Raw genomic sequence first — 17,642 nt, 5'->3', positions numbered from 1 at the left:
AAATTTTCTAAGCAGAAAAGAAAAGGCCACAACTAGAAACAAGAAAATGACAAATGGGAAAGCTCACCAGTAAAGGCAAACATACAGTAAATGCAGGAAATCATCCACACACAAATATAATATCAATACCAGCAATTGTGAGGAGAACACAAATGCAGGATATTGGAAATGAATTTGAAATTAAGAGACCAGCAACTTAAAACAATCTTGTACATACATAGACTGCTATATTAAAAACCTCATGGTAACTGCAAACCAAAAATCTACAATAGATATACACACAAAAAAGAAAAAAGAATCCAAACACAACATTAAAGACAGCCATCAAGTCACAGGAGAAGAAAATAAAAGAGGAAGGTAAGAAAAAAGACCTACAAAAACAAATCCAAAACAATTAATGAAATGGCGATAAGAACATACATATTGGTAAATACCTCAAACGTAAATGATTAAATGCTCCAACCAAAAGACACAGACTGGCTGAATGGATAAAAACAGGACCCATATATATGCTGTCTACAAGAGACCCACTTCAGATCTAGGGACACATACAGATGAAAGGGAAGGGATGGAAAGAGGAATTCCATGGAAATGGAAAACAAAAGAAAGCTGTAGTATCAATACTCATATCAGAGAAAATAGACTTTAAAATAAAGACTGTTACAAGAGAAAAAGAAGGGGACTTCCCTGGTGGAACAGTGGTTAAGAATCTGCCTGCCAACACAGGAGATACTGGTTCGAGCCCTGGTCTGGGAAGATCCCACATGCTGCCGAGCAACTAAGCCCGTGCACCACAACTACTGAGCCCACGTGCTGCAACTACTGAAGCCTGCACACCTAGAGCCCGTGCTCTGCAACAGAAGCCACCACAATGAGAAGCCCACACACTGCAATGAAGAGTAGCAGCCAAAAATAAATAAATAAATAAATGTATTAAAAAAAAAAGACCCTTCCTCGTTAAAAAAAAAAAAAGAGAAAAAGAAGGACATGACATAATGATCAAGGGATCAATTCAAGAAGATGTAACAATTGTAAATATATATGCACCCAATATAGGAGCATCTCAATATATAAGGCAAATATTATCAGACATAAAGTGAGAAATCTACAGTCACACAATAACAGTGGGGGACTTTAACACCCCACTTTCATCAATGGACAGATCATCCAGAGAGAAAGTCAATAAGGAAACACAGGTCTTAAATAACACATTACATAGATGGACTTAACTGATATTTATAGAGCATTCCATCTGCAAACAACAGGATAAACATTCTTTTCAAGTGTTCATGAAACATCCTCCAGGATAGATCACATGCTGGTGACATGAGCCTTGGTAAATTTACCAACATTGAAATCATATCAAGCATCTTTTCCAACCACGACACTAGGAGATTAGAAATCAACGATAAGAAAAAAACTGTAAAAAACACAAACACATGGAGGCTAAACAATATGCTACTAAACAACCAATGGATCACTGAAGAAATCAAAGAGGAAACCAGAAAATACCTAGAGACAAATGAAAACAAAAACATGATGATCCAAAACCTATGGGACACAACAAAAGAAGAGGGAATTTTTTAGCAATATAATCATACCTCAGGAAACAAGAAAAATCTCAAGTAAACAACCAAGCCTTACACCCAAAGCAACTAGAGAAAGAAGAACAAACAAAACCTAAAGTTAGCAGAAGGAAAGAACTCATAAGGATCAGAGCAGAAATAAATGAAATAGAGATGAAGAAAACAATAGAAAAGATCAGTTAAACTAAAAGCTGCTTCTTTGAAAACATAAACAATTTTAGCCGGGCACATCAAGAAAAAAAAGTGAGAGGGCTCAAATCAATAAAATTAGAAATGAAAAAGGAGAAATTAAAACAGACACCACAGAAATACAAAGGATCATGAGATTACTAAAAGCCACCATATGCCAATAAAATGGACAACCTAGAAGAAATAGACAACTCCTTAGAAAGGTACAATCTCCCAAGAGTGAACCAGGAAGAAATAGAAAATATGCACAGACCAATCACAAGTACTGAAATTGAAACTGTGATTAAAAATCTTCCAACAAATAGAAGTCAAGGACCAGATGGCTTCACAGGTGAATTCTATCAAACATTAATAGAAGAGCTAACACCTATCATTCTGAAACTATTCCAAAAAGTTGCAGAGGAAGGAATACTCCCAAACTCATTCTATGATGCCATCATTACCCTGATACCAAAACCAGACAAAGATACCACACACACACAAAAGGAAAATTACAGGCCAATATCACTGATAAACTTAAATGCAAAAGTCCTCAACAAAATACTAGCAAACCAAATCCAACCATACATTAAAAGAATCATATACATGATCAAGTGAGATTTATCCCAGGTATGCAAGAATTTTTCAGTATCTGCAAATCAATCAGTGTGATACACCACATCAACAAATAGAAGAATAAATACCATATGATCATCTCAGTAGATGCAGAAAAAGCTTTTGACAAAATTCAACACCCATTTATGATAAAAACTCTCTAGAAAGTGGGCATAGAGGGAACCTACCTCAACATAATAAAGGCCATATATGACAAACCCACAGCTAACCTCATACTCAATGGTGAAAAGTTGAGAACATGTCCCCTAAGATCAGGAATAAGACAAGGATGTCCACTATCGTCACCTTTATTCAACTTACTTTTGGAAGTATTAGCCATGGCAGAGAAGAAAAAGGAAACCAAATTGGAAAAGAAGAAGCAAAACTGTCACTCTTTGCATATAACATGATACTATATATAGAAAAGCCTAAAGATTCTACCAGAAAAGTACTAGAGCTCATCAATGAATTTGGTAAATTTGCAGGATACAACATTCATACACAAAAATCTGTTGCACTTCTATACATTAACAATGAAAGATCAGAAAGAGAAATTAAGAAAACAATCCCATTTACCATCACATCAAAAAGAATAAAATACCGAGGAACCTACCTAAGGAGGCAAAAGACCTGTACTCCAAAAACTATAAGACACTGATGAAAGAAATCAAAGATGACACAAACAGATGGAAAGATATACCATGGTCTTGGGTTAGAAGAATTAATATTGTGAAAATGACTATACTACCCAAAGCAATCTACAGATTCAATGCAATCCCTATCAAATTACCAATGGAATTTTTCACAAAACTAGAACAAGAAAAGTTTTAATTCATATGGAAACACAAAAGACCCTGAATAGCCAAAGCAATCTTGAGAAAGAAAAACAAAGCTGGAGGAATCAGGCTCCCTGACTTCAGACTACACTACAAAGCTACAGTCATCAAAACAGTATAGTACTGGCACAAAGACAGACGTTTAGATCAATGGAACAGTATAGAAAGCCCATAAGTAAACCCACACAACTATGGTTAATTAATCTACAAAAAAGGAGGCAATAACATACAATGGAGAAAAGACAATCTCTTCAATAAGTGGTGCTGGGAAAACTGGACAGCCACATGTAAAAGAATGAAATTAGAACATTCTCTAACCCATACACAAAAATAAACTGAAAATGGATTAAAGATCTAAAGGGAAGACTGGGTGCTATAAAACTCTTAGAGGAAAACACAGGCAGAACACACTTTGACACAAATCGCAGCAATATCTTTTTGGATCCATCTCATACAATAATGAAAATAAAAACAAAAATAAACTAATGGGACCTAATTAAACTTAAAAGATTTTGCACAGCAAAGGAAACCATAAACAAAATGAAAAAACAGCACGTGGAATGGGAGAAAATATTTGCAGATGATGTTACCAACAAGGGATTAATCTCCAAAATATACAAGCAGCTCATACAGCTCAATATCAAAAAACAAACAACCCAATCCAAAAATGGGCAGAAGATCTAAATAGACATTTCTCCAAAGAAGACATATAGATGGCCAACAGGCACACGAAAAGATGTTCAACATCGCTAATTATTAGAGAAATACAAATCAAAACTACAGTGAGGTATCACCTCACACCAGTCAGAATGGCCATCATCAAAAAGTCTACAAGTAATAACTGCTGAAGAGGATGTGGAGAAATGGGAACCCTCCTACACTGTTGGTGAGAATGTAAATTGATACAGCCACTGTGGAGAACAGTATGGAGGTTCCTTAAAAAACTAAAAATAGAACTACCATATGACACAGCAATCCCACTCCTGGGCACATATCCAGAGAAAACCATAATTCGTAAAGATACATGAACCCCAATGTTCATTGCAGCACTATTTACAATAGCCAAGACATGGAAACAACCTAAATGTCATAGACAGAAGAATGGATAAAGAAGATGTGGTACGTATATGCATTGTAATATTACTCAGCCATTAAAAAGAATGAAATAATGACATTTGCAGCAACATGGATGGACCTGGAGATTATCATACTAAGTGAAGTAAGTCAGCCAGAGAAAGGCAAATATCATATGATATCACTTATGTGCGGTATCTAAAATAAAGTTATACAAATGAACTTATTTACAAAGCAGAAAGAGACTCACACTTAGAAAACAAATTTATGGTTACCAAAGGGGAAAGATGGGAGGGAAGCATAAATTAGGAAATTGGGATTAACGTATACACACTACTATATATAAAATAGATAATCAACAAGGACCTAGTGTATAGCACAGGGAATTCTACTCAATACTCTGTAATAACCTATATGGGAAAAGAATCTGAAAAGGAATTGATATAGGTATATGTATAACTGAATCACTTTGCTATACACCTGAAACTAACACTATTTAAATCAACTATACTCCAATATAAAATAAAAATTAAAATTAAAAACTACACCTAAAAAAAAGAAGAATTCAGGGCCCTTTGGGAAGAAGATTTTCTTCTAAAATAGTGGTTCCCAAACTGAATCCCAACAGAGTATTGAGAAGTGTTCAGCTCCTAAAATAATGGCTCTGTTCTCACAGTTCACTGGAAAAAAAAAAAAAAAAAAAAAGTGAATAGAATGTTTTCCTTTTTAATTTGCCTTAAGCTTTTGCTCTCTTGGAAAGACAGAAAGTACCTATAAAAAACCACAGGTGCTTAGCATAATACCTTGTTTTTCGGTGGACAGTGTGTTGTGGCTATGACTTCACATTGCTTATATATAACAGAGTCATTTCTTCTGATAGCAAAAATGTTCATATATGTTTGATGGAATGAGATAGATCAGTGTACGCTGGTGCTTTCTTTACACAGAGCATCATGGTTTCTAGGTATTTCCCTGAACAAGTTTGAGGATCACTACTCTACTTAAGAATCTAACGGATAGCTGGCTGTGAGTTTGCATCACACCCACCTCTTCTACCATCAAAGAGGTGTAGCTAAGCTCTTACCCAAGAATATTGCAAAGTACAGAGCCGGAGACAGCTCTGTGCCTCATTATGCTAATGCGACCTTGCACCCAGGATTTTTCCATTAGCAGTAAACTTGCTTCACCTGATAATTAGAGACTGTACCAAAGCTTCATGTGAACACTATCATTTACCATCCTACTTAATGGTTGTCTAGTATAAAGACCTGCCTTTGCCTTTCACCAGTTCTCTCACTCCTGTTTTCATTTGGAAAGTTATTTCTGACAATGTCTTTAAGTTTGAATTTATGACTTTGAGCTGAGTATTTACTAAAGGTCTCTTTTTTTGTTGCCTTTGCTAAATTAGAGGTTTATTACTCTGTGTAAACATTCTGAATAATTGCAGCTGATATAAAAACATAAAAATTTTCAAAAATAAAAATGGGGACTTCCCTGGCGGTCCAGTGGTTAAGACTCCATGCTTCCACTGCAGGGCCCATGGGTTCGATCCCTGGCCAGGGAACTAAGATCCCACATGCCCCACAAAGCAGCCAGAAATAAATTTTAAAAATGGAGGTTTATTTTAAAAAAATAAAATAAAAATAAAAATGGAAAATTTCAAAAATGAGCTTGACACCTTATGCTATGCTATTTAAATTTGAGGTTAGATGTTGGAATAACCCAACTTTGAGACACGCACATAAAACAAGTACAGGGAGACTTGGGGCTTCATAGATTAGTGGCTGGAAGATAAGTGGGCTGCACAGTCAGAGCATCAAGGAAACACATTCCCACTTTGGTCTTGATGAATCCCCTGTACGCTAGAAGAGAGTTCATGGTCCATGGGACCAAAGTTATATACCGCCACCAGGCCTCAGCCCATAGAAGGGCAAGGTAGTGGAGTACCACAGAAAATGGACTGGGCCTCAGGAGGCCAAAGTTCTGGACCCAGATCTGGTACAACCAGAAAAATCATGTAATATCTGGACCTCACTTTCTTTATGTGCAAAATAAGGAATTTGAGCTAGATGACTGTAAGAGTCCCTTCCAGCCCTCAAATTCTGTGATACTGTTTTGTGATTTTTGACTGGATGCCTTTCATTTCTTATCTGAACCTAATTCCATGAGAATTAAAAATAGAATTAATTGCCAATTAATTAAATTGTAGTGAACATGTTTAGAGAAGACAAAATAAACTTTTTCTTATAAAAATTCTCATACACTGTTCAAAAAAGGAAATTAGAAGTTGGCCATAGAACACTGAGTCTTTTCTTATAGATAACTTATATCTTTTTAAGAGAAATAAATGATGGATAAAGACAATTTTTAATTGCTATTTCTGTGTCCTAAACTGGTCCAATCTCCAAGTGACCTGAAGTTTCACTTTCCTGCAAGTATCTTTCAACTGACGTGAAACAGATACCTAAAACACCCACTACGCATCTCTTATTTGTGCACATTGACTTCAAAGGACCTGGGTTGAATGTGTACAAGTTCCTTTCTCATACAAATAGTATGAGGATACACTGAATTGTAATTTTTTAACTTATAATGCCCATTATAAGGGCATTATATCTGATGCCCATTAACAAGAGAATTAATAAACAGATTTATGGTTTATCTTTATAATGAAATACTACTCAGCAATAGAAAGGAACAAACTGCTTTAACAACAAAAGTGAATCTTTAAAACATGCTGAGCAAAAAAACTCAGAAGAAACTCTAGAAAAGACAAGTCTAATCTTTGTCAAAAGAAATTAGCATAGTGGTTGCCTGAGGTGAGGGGGACAGGGGGCAGCCGGTAAGGAGCATGAGGGAATTCTCTGAGGTGATGGAAATGTTCTGCATCTTGTTTGGGGTGTTGGTTACACAGGTGCACACATTTATACAAACTCACTGAACTGTGTATTTAAAATCTGTGAATTTCACTATTTGTAAATTATAACATTAAAGTTGTTCATACTTTTTAAAAATGCTATCCTAACAGTCTCAGTGAATACATTCATACCCATCACTTTAATTCTACCAATGAAATTTTCTTTTTTGATTTATCATATATTTATCTATCCCACTATCCTTTGAAGTTAAAAGTCAATATGTGGAAATTTGACATTTTTTACAATATTGAGTCCTACCATTCAGGACTGGAGGAAATATTTTGAAACTCTAACAGATTTTTTTTTTCTTCCTGTATAATAGAATTCCACAAGTTTATAAATCCTATCATAGGTGACCAAAATATTTTCTTTTTTTTTAAAGGAAGGAAATTCTTTAATTTTTATTCAGTTTTTTGAAAAAATTATTTATTTATTTATTTTTGGCAGTGTTGGGTCTTCGTTTCTGTGTGAGGGCTTTCTCTAGTTGTGGCAAGCGGGGGCCCCTCTTCATCGCGGTGCGCGAGCCTCTCACTATCGCGGCCTCTCTTGTTGCGGAGCACAGGCTACAGACGCGCAGGCTCAGTAGTTGTGGCTCGCGGGCCCAGTTGCTCCGCGGCATGTGGGATCCTCCCAGACCAGGGCTCGAACCCGTGTCCCCTGCATTAGCAGGCAGATTCTCAACCACTGTGCCACCAGGGAAGCCCTATTTATTTTATTTTTGGCTGCACTGTGTCCTTGCCACTGCGCGCAGGCCCCCTCCAGCTGTGGTGAGCCGTGGCCACTCCCCGCCATAGCGTGCAGGCCTCTCATTGCAGTGGCCTCTCCCGTTGCAGAGCACGGGCTCCAGGCGTGCAGGCCTCAGTAGCCGTGGCACATGGGCTCAGTAGTTGTGGCTCACGGGCTCCAGAGCTCAGGCTCAGCAGCTGTGGCGCACAGGCCTAGTTGCTCCATGGCACGTGGGATCCCCCCGGACCAGGGCTCAAACCCGTGTCCCCCGCATTAGCAAGCAGACTCTTAACCACTGCGCCACCAGGGAAGACCCCAAAATATTTTCTTAAATGTACTTATGGAAGTAGAATTGAATTTATCCAGAAAGAGATCAAGTAACTATCTCAGTGTTCTAATATAAGGGAATGACGAAGACACCTTCTGCATTCAGACACCCTCTGCAATCTTCCTTGTTTCCTCAAAGTTACACTAATAAGTAGTCATTCCTTTGAGTTAATGCATTAATTCTAGAGTTAAAAATATGACTACTTCTAGGAGAAAAAAAACACATTAAGCCACTCTTGCTATCTACACACTTATACATTCAAATGAGCAGCTACTAAGCAGAAGGGGTCAAGGGAGTTGGGCAGGCAAGCTTTAAATTGGGAGGATACAAAGAAAGCTTGGCCTAGCCCTGGTGAGTCAGAGTGGGGTGCTGGGCAGTAGGATGAAACCTGGCATTTTGGGGGTGGGGAAACAAGGCATCAAAGTTCATGTAAGTGCTGAGGACGTTGTAGTGTGGAGTTGGCTCTGTATTCTGGAAGGACCATCTGCAAGAATGAAAACATGATACCTAAACTTGTAGCAAAGGGTTTGTGGACAGTCAAATAAAGCTTTTACTTCCTTTGTAGTTACTAAAAAGTCTGGGCTACCTCCAAATGCTAAATAAATTATGGTTTGTGTTAGATATTTGGGGGTGCCTAGAGGTTGCAATCCATTTGGCTGAGTATTTCCTAGTCTGTATGTTATGTCATTTTGATTTTCTGTTGAAAGGCTGTGGGGACTTGGAATGGGCATCCTCAGGGGGTTCAGAGGGATTTTCTGCCAATCTAATCAAAAATAGCTCTGGCTTAGTTAGCTTGTTTTCAAAATTGTAGACACTGTTGTTCCAAAATTAATATTTTTGAATATTCAGCACATCCCTGGGGGAGAGCAAAGGGCCTCCCCACCTTTGTTTCCCCTGCAAAACAAGTCAAGATGAAGTCTTTGCCGATGAAACTCTTGGCTTCCTCTTATTCAGCTGCGCTTCATCCCTGCAGCTTTCCCTCTTGGAAATCCCAAAATAGTCATGGAGGCTGGCCTCCAAGTCTAGAGTTGACCCGGCCTGTCTGGCTGCCTTCCAAAAAAGATTTTTATGAAAATGTTACTTTGTTTTTTTTTTCTCATCAGAGACTTTAAAAAAAATTGTAACCCATGCAAAGCTGTATCCTTCCCCTCTTTACCATTCTTTCACAGTTCTAAAGTCTTTCTTTTTTTACTTTCTTTTTTTATCAAGGATACAAGCTTCCTTCTCTAGGCCTAATAGTTTCTGAGAGAAAATTGGGCAGTAGAGAAGCATGATGCCTTGATCATAAAGATGTCAAGATATTTGAGGTAACAATAGGAAGATATTAAAACCCTGAAAAAAATTGTCCTTCTATCCAGCAATCAACTCCCTCTTTGCTTCAATGGGAACTTGGTTATACTTTACTTTTCACACATACAAAAAAAAAACATTGCTGTTGACAAAGCCTGGGATATAATAAGAAGTCCTACGACCTATACCTTAATCGTTCTGTTAAGGGAGACTTCATTTCCAAATTCCCTATCAGAATGCTATGGTTGTGATAGCTAAGAGGAATAAGGGCTTGGTACCTCCCACTGTAATTTTCTGGTGTATTTGGCTGAATCCCCTATTAGGCTATGAGCTCCTTGAGAACCAAATCTGGTCCTCATCAACCTCTACATTCCCAGTCCTATCACAGTGCTCGACATATAGGAACTGCTCAACAAATGTTGAATTTGATCTACAGTTAAAAGATCAAAAATGTGGCTCTCCTTCATGGCTAACTAGTTAAGTATTATAGGCAGAGTCAGGTAGCCTTTCTGAACTTCTTTTTCACGTGAAAAATGGAAATAATACGACTGAATGCCTGCATGAGTTGTAAGAGGCTTAAATGAAATAATTGTATGTGGAAATGCTGTAATTATAAAGAGTTGTGCAAATGTTGATGTCATCATGTAAGCCCAGGGCAAGGGGGCTAACTGTTCTCCTTTCTTCCTGTTTGACTATCACTCCAGGAAGGTTGGGGCTCAAGAAAAATAGGGCGTTCTGGTGCTGACCTCAGTATGTACCAGTTGTGTAAGCTTAGGCATGTCACTTTGTAAGCCTCTTCTTCCTTCTCAGTGAATTGAGGAGATTATATTAAATAGACACATGGCCTAACACACTGTCCCCACCCATTGTAAGCTCTTAGGAGTTCGTCACGGAGGGGACTCAAAGTAGTGTTGTAAAAGTTACAGACTTTGGAGTCAGGCATACATGAGTTCAAAGCTCTGTTCTGCCACTGAACTAGCTGGGTAACCTTGAGCAAGTTATTTTTCAGTTTCTTCAGCTGTAAAATAGAGATAATATCAATATCAACTTCATGAGATGGCTATGATGATTGCATGAGATGATGGATGTTTAGAGAGTTTCCTGTTTCCCTGTCCTTCCCCCCAACATCAACAGTCTGTCATCCTCTCAGACCTGACTTTTCCTGGCAGAGTGTTCTAACCCCAAACACAGTGAACAACAGAAAAGAAAGGCTGAGCCCCACCCACCTCAGGTTTCCAGATGTGCCTCCTTACTATTCCCAGGCCTTCATCTATATTCTACCTGATACCAACTACACTGTTCTCCTTTGGACCAAATCCCAACATATGAAATTATTAATGGCTCTACCAATTTGACTCGCTATATTGGTAAGCACCCTTCTCTTGCATGGACCAATTTCCTTGCAGCTGCAAAAGTCAGTAATCCCTTCCTGATTCTTTTGTCAGACCTTCTCAGGGCAGTGGCCAGGGTACATACGGAGGTGGACAGGGAACACGACTGGCCAAGTTCCCTTCTGGGTTTGATTTCTGCAGATGAGTCCAGGAGCTGCCATGGAGGACAGGCCTACTCTCTCTGCCTGGGCACCTTCCTCTGCTGCCTGAGAATCCTGGGCTCACTAACTTGTAGTTACCTATTTTTGCCTCAATTACAGTTAAAGGCAGAAATTGCCCAAATTGTCTGACTTCGTTTACTTTGAGCAGATTGACCCAGGAGTCAATTACTTAAACTGTACTATCTTTTCACTTACATTCTGATATTCCACATACTTTTTAAGCCTGAATTAATTGCTTAAGCAAAGGACCACTGGGATTTTTATCTAACTGGTTTCTGGAATGTAAAATTATGAAAAGTCACAAGGAGAGAAGAACTGAAATTCTGATTACGATGGTTTCATGTTAGTCCAGGGAGGGCTGTGTATGTCAATGAATAAAAGTAATAAGAACAGCAACAATAACCATAACTACTATTCACTGAGTGCTTATTTTGTGTACCACATGGTTTGAATAAAGCCATATTAAAGTAGTTGCCAGGCAAAGTACCCCAAACCTTTCCTATGTGCTCTATCAATAGTTTGAAGATGGATTTCAAAAAGGTCTGATAATTGTGCTATTAGGCTAGCCTATATCAGTCAATGGGAATAGGAACATATGGTAACAAGACAATTTTAAGTATTAAGAGGGCCAATGACAATTCTGTGGGTTAATGAGTTTTAATAAAGTTTTATTTTTTAGCACAAATGCTGACCTATCTTATCCGTGCCAGCCAATCATTCCATACTCCAGAACTCTTCATTATCAGCAAATGCAATCCTCTGAAATTTCAATCTCAAACATACCATGCTTTAACCTAAATTCCTACTCTTTTCCTTTAGTACCCAAGTCAACCATCCTTCAATGTCATTGTTCCTTTAGTTTATTGATGCTATGAACTTCTCATTATTCTCACTCCCCTCCACTTTCCTTTGTGTAGCCTTAATTCCATGATCTATCACTATAATGAGTCCCTTTCACACACTCTCAAATCCCCTGCCCCTCTCTTACTTCATCATACTTGCTTGGCAAACCACAACCTTGGTTCTACCTAACACTCTGGCCCCTCTTCACCAGCACCCATGCAGCTAAGTGTGGCTGGAGAAAGACACAAGCCACACTGACCTGTCTTTGTTAAAGTCATTGCCACCAGGTCGAGTGGGTCCTTAATGCTGCCCAACAACCATATTTTATTTCCCTTTTCCATTCCCCCTCCTGGTCTCCCAAACAATGATCTGAACACTCTCCTCCCACCACTCCACTAAAACTGCCTTATCAAGGTCTCAAATGACCTACAAGATGATAAAACCAAAGATTATATCTCAGTTCTCATCCTATTTGATTAAGCAGAAATATTTGACATAAATTTTTAAATTGGGCTTTTAGAATAGCTTTGATCCTTATAGCTATTCCTCCTCAGTTTCTTTTGCTGTTTCTTCCTCATCTTTCTGTCCTCTAGACATTGGAGTGCCCCAGTCTTCAGTTGTTGGCTGAAGTCACTCCCCAAGTGATCTCATTATTTCTAAAGGCTTCAGATGCCATTTATATAATGAAGACACCCAAATTATTACCCCCTAACTTCCATCTCTGGTAGAAACTGTCATCAGTCCTATGTGGATGACTTCAGTAACTTCATAACCCCTCTCCTCCTTCTGCCCTTGTGGCTCCTTAGGCTAAAATCACCATGGTAGCCAGAGTGATCCTATTAAAATGTAAGTCAGATGATGTCATTCCTCTGCTTAGAACCTTCCATACTTTCCCATACCATTCAAAGTAAAATCCAAAGTCCTTATTGTGGCCTATATGTCCAGTCTTCCTGCCTGCCTCACTCCACATCCCACACTCACATTAAATCTCTAATCCTATCTACTACTTTTCTCAGGCAGAGATATTTTTCTGTTTTGTTCTTGCTGAATTCCCAGTGTTTTGCATGTAGAGCATAATTAATCAATAGTTGTTGAATGCGCTAATCAATGGATCGGTGCTCAATCCTAGAAGGCTAGGTAAAGTGTAGGTTTAGGGCTCTTTGGGGAAATAGTGATGAGGTGCAAATAGGCAGTGAGTTTTCTTCCTCTTCCCATCTTTACCCTCCCACTTACTTTCAAACACACAGTTAGTCAAGGAGCCTGAGTGTTCTATAATACCTGCTGCAAAGTTCTCTTTCCATTTATTCTGGCTAAGCTTCACTGACGTGTTACTGTGACCCTGCCTCATACTGTCTCTCTTCCTGTAAAAGAGGAGAGAGCAGTTCTGGGGAGGGAGAAGTACAAACATACTGTGACGTGGCTGCTGCTGTGATACAAAGGTGCCATTACAGACAGTAATTCTTTATTATCCTGATATAGATCCAAGGGCTGTATTAGCTCATAATTGGACTCCTGGTGAGAAATGGAAAGGCATATGTAGGGACCCAAACATGCTGTCTCCCCGAGAGAGAAGCAGCTCACCTATGACCAAGCCTACCATGGACATCAGGTCCATGAGCCTTAGGTTGAGTGTGCCAAATGATACTTGTACCACATGGCACCTATATTTATTGCCACCAGGTAATGACATACTTCTCTGCAAATAGGCTGTACAATTTATCTGATATACTTTCTTCTAACACAATTACCTGTTACATGAAAACTATATTTTCCCCCAAGTTTACACTGCTCCCTTTTGAAAATCAAACTTACTTCTAATCTTTCCTGATCACGTGGTAGGCAGCGATAGGTCAGTGTCCCAGGCTGAAGGAAAGGAGAGCTGCTAGTCCTTTGAACTGCTGGTAGCAATGTCTGCATGTTCTTGGTGCATAAGTGAAGGATCCACTCAACACTTCTACCTGTCTCTCTGTACCCTGCTTTTTGTCTGTCCATACATAGAAAGGCAGATGAAAAGATCCTCTATTTTTTTCATGCCTACACCTTGATTGTGAATTATGGATAAGTGAAGTTTTATTCATAAACCAAGATTTGTATGCATTTCAGCATCAGGATTGGCAAGAAATGTGGAGGAACAACAGTCTGTTGTCATGGTGTTGTTCTTGGCTTGCTCTGCTTCAAATCTACTCCTAGGCTTTTTCCTGCTCCGGGTCTTGCCTTCAGTCTCAGCTGTCTATTGGATGGTGATATCATGATAGAATAATAATAATATTTGCTAGTATTTGTTAAGCACTGACTATATGACATGTGCTGTGCTTAGCACTGTATTTAATCAATCACAAAAACCTACAATTTGGGCACTATTATTATATGTATTTTACCTAAGAGATATGGAGATTTTGCAAAATCAGGCAATGTGTCCAAGCTCAGGCAGCTAGTAAGTGAGTAGGTCATTAACACAGTGACCAAAGTTGCCACCATTAAGCCTGTTCCCCTGCCCCCTTTCACTGCTGGCTAACCACAAATAAAGGAGGGGAGATGGGTGCCAAGGCAGGAATAGTGGTGCTGGAAAACCAGGCTTGTTTTGAATGACTAGAAAGTCATGGGACAGATTTTTCAATTCCTTATATGTATCATTTGTGACAACAACACTACAGAATAGAATTACACGCAGATTCAAATTGTGCCCATGCTGGCGGTCTGCTGGAATGAACACAATTAGCCAATCCAAATCTCTGCTGACCAGGTCCTAGGGAAACACAATTGTATCCATTTCAGCATCAAGGAAAGAGAAGGGCTGAATAGGATTCCTGAAAATTGAATCCCAATGTGGGAGAAAGAAATCCACCTCAAGCAATCAGATATTAAGCCTGATACTTACCCCCGACCAGGAATACAAATTACTCCCCACTGCAGTTCTCTTTCGAAAGGACTATTGTGTCATTCATCACTCTATCTGCATTAATTCCTGGCTCTCACAACAAATATATTTTCTAGGGTTGCTAAATTGTGATAAGTTGCAGTGTGTTTATAGTTAACACTGGATAATAAAACCAAGAATAAAAGTCTCTGATGTAGATAGCTCTAGGATACAAGGGCAGTTAGTGTAGAGAGTACATATGGGACCTGTGAAATATGCCAAAATGAATAAGAAGAAACATTACAGATAGCAAGAAAAACCTCCACCTTTTCCTGTCCTGCCCCACATGAGACCATCATGATTACAATGCAATCAGATTTTAACTGTAGTGAGCAAAGGCACACTGGGAACCACCTGATAAAACTGTAGAGGTGAAATTACCTTTTTGATGTCTTTCTTCTGTACTCAATTGTGAACTCGTTGGCACAGGGGCTGTTGGTTATTAGATTCCCAGTTCTTTGAGTTTAGTTTCCTCATCTGTGAAACAGATTGAATAATATCTCAGAAGGTGGTCGTAGGAGAAGACGAGCCCCCAGAACGTTTAGCTTTGAAGGCCAGTAGGGCTAACTTTGGGTAGAGCCAGAAGGCTGTAAGAAATAGAAACTCCTCGGATACCCCTGGCAGTCAAATGGTTAAGACTCTGCACTTCCAATGCAGGGGATGCAGGTTTAATCCCTGGTTGGGGACCTAAGATCCCACATGCCGCACAGTGTGGCCAAAAAAAAAAAAAAACCAGAAATACAGACTCCACTCTTAAAGGGTGCGCACAAAATCTCACATGCTCCAGGGCCCAGGGCAGAAGCAGTAATTTGAAAGGAGCCTGGGTCAGACCCAACTGCTGGTCTTGGAGAACCCCCTAGAGAGGTAGGAGGCAACTGGAGCTCACCCTGGGGACAGAGATGTTGGTGGGCAGTCACTTTTGGCCGCTTGTTCTACCACAAAGACAGTGGTGCTGGGAAGAGCCATTTTGGTATCTTTCCTCTAGCTTATTAGCATTGGGGCCTGGTCCTGCCCACTAGCCTATGTGCACCAGTACTGGGACACCTCAGGCCAAGTAGCTAGTCAGGCAAGGACACAACCCCACCCATCAGCAGGCTGGCTGCCTCAGGACATCCTGAGCTCCCAGGCACCCCGGGACATAGCTCCATCCCCCAGAGGGGCCAGACAGAGACCTGACTACCAGCAGACAGACACCAATTCTGGGACACCTAGGGTCCCACGGCCAGAGGTGCCAACACCCAGCTCTTCATGCCAGTGGGACAGCACTGGCCCCAGGACCAGCCGCACTCATCAGTGGGCAAGCGCCAGTCCCAGGACCTCCTAGGCCTTGGCCCTGCCCACCAGTGGGTCAACACCAACTACGGGACCCCCAGGGTCCTGCAGCCAGAGATCCTGTGACCCAGGTCTGCCCATCAGTGTGTCGGCACTACTTCCAGGACACAGCCCACCAACCAGCTGGCTGGCACCTACCCTAGACCCCAATCCTGCCCAGCCAGCCACCCTGGGATCCAGCCCCACTGATCAGTGGGCCTACACCAGCTTCAGGATACCCCAGAACCTGTAGCCAGCCATGTCAGGAACCAGCCCCTCCCACCAGCAGGCCAATACAGGCTCTGGGACACCCACGGCTCTCTAGCCAGATCCAAGGACCTGGCTTTGCTCAGCTGGCCCTAGCTCTGTGACCCCCTGGGCCCTGGCCTCATCCACCAGCAGGTCAGCAGCTTCTGCAAAAGGCAGGGCTTGGCAACCAACAAGACCAGGGTCCAGCCACACATACCAGACCTTCCACTGAAGTCACCCACTACAAAAGGAAGGTTCATGCAGCCCACACAGGGGCACCCCTAGAGCATATAACTCTGGTGACCAGAGGGGCGTGCACTGCTGGGATGCATAGGACATCTCCTTCAAAAGGCCACTTCTCCTTTGATCAGAAAACATAGCCAACCCACAAAATACATAGAATTAAAAACAGTGAATTAGGCAAAATGAGGTGATAGAAGACTATGTTTGAAACAAAGAAACAAGATGAAACCCAAGAGCTAAGTGAAGTGGGGATAAGCAATCTACCTGATAAAGAGTTCAAGATAATGATCATAAAAATGCTCAAAGAACTTGGGAGAAGAATGGTTGAACAGAGTGAGAAAATAGAAATTTTTTAACAAAGAGAAAATATAAAGAAGAACCAAACAGAGGTGAAGAATACAATAACTGAAATGAAAAATACACTAGAAGGTATCAACAGTAGATTAGATGATACAGAGAAATGGATCAGCAAGCTGATAGAGTAGTGAAAATCATCTAAGCTGAACAGAAAATAGATAAAAGAATAAAAAGAATTGAGGACAGTTTAAGAGACAATATCATGTGTACTATATTCATATTATAGGGATCCCAGAAGAAGGGGGAGGGGTCAGAGAACATATTTGAAGACATAATAGTTGAAAACTTCTCTAACCTGTGAAAGAAAACAGACATCCAGGTCCAGGAAGCACAGAGTCCCAGACAAGATAAACCCAAAGAGGACCACACCAAGACACATTGTAATTAAAATGGCAAAATTTAAAGATGAACAGAAAATGTTAAAAGCAGCAAGGGAAAAGCAGCAAGTTACATTCAAGGAAACACCCATGAGGTTATTAGATGACATTTCAGCAGAAACTTCGCAGAAGGGAGTGACATGATATATTTAAAATGAAGAAAGGGATGAAATTACAACCAAGAATATTCTACCTGACAAGGCTTTCACTGAGATTTGATGACGAGAGCAAAAGTTTTACTGGCAAACAAAA

At 40.1% G+C, this 17,642-nt stretch overlaps 1 long non-coding RNA gene across 2 annotated transcripts in view; it reads right to left on the bottom strand.

Annotated features, from left to right (window-relative positions):
- LOC307184679 overlaps nt 1-17,642 on the bottom strand; it is a 554,503-nt gene that overhangs the window by 153,389 nt on the left and 383,472 nt on the right. For both annotated transcript variants that reach the window (XR_013827789.1, XR_013827790.1), the window contains exon 4: nt 15,235-15,330. This is a non-coding gene — a long non-coding RNA (uncharacterized lncRNA). The remainder of the gene's footprint in view (nt 1-15,234; nt 15,331-17,642) is intronic.

This window comes from Stenella coeruleoalba (genome assembly GCF_951394435.1).
Source record: "Stenella coeruleoalba genome assembly, chromosome: 1".
NCBI classification, from domain to species: domain Eukaryota; kingdom Metazoa; phylum Chordata; class Mammalia; order Artiodactyla; family Delphinidae; genus Stenella; species Stenella coeruleoalba.
Note: the sequence above shows the minus strand (reverse complement) of the source record. Positions and strands in the feature narration are given on the sequence as shown.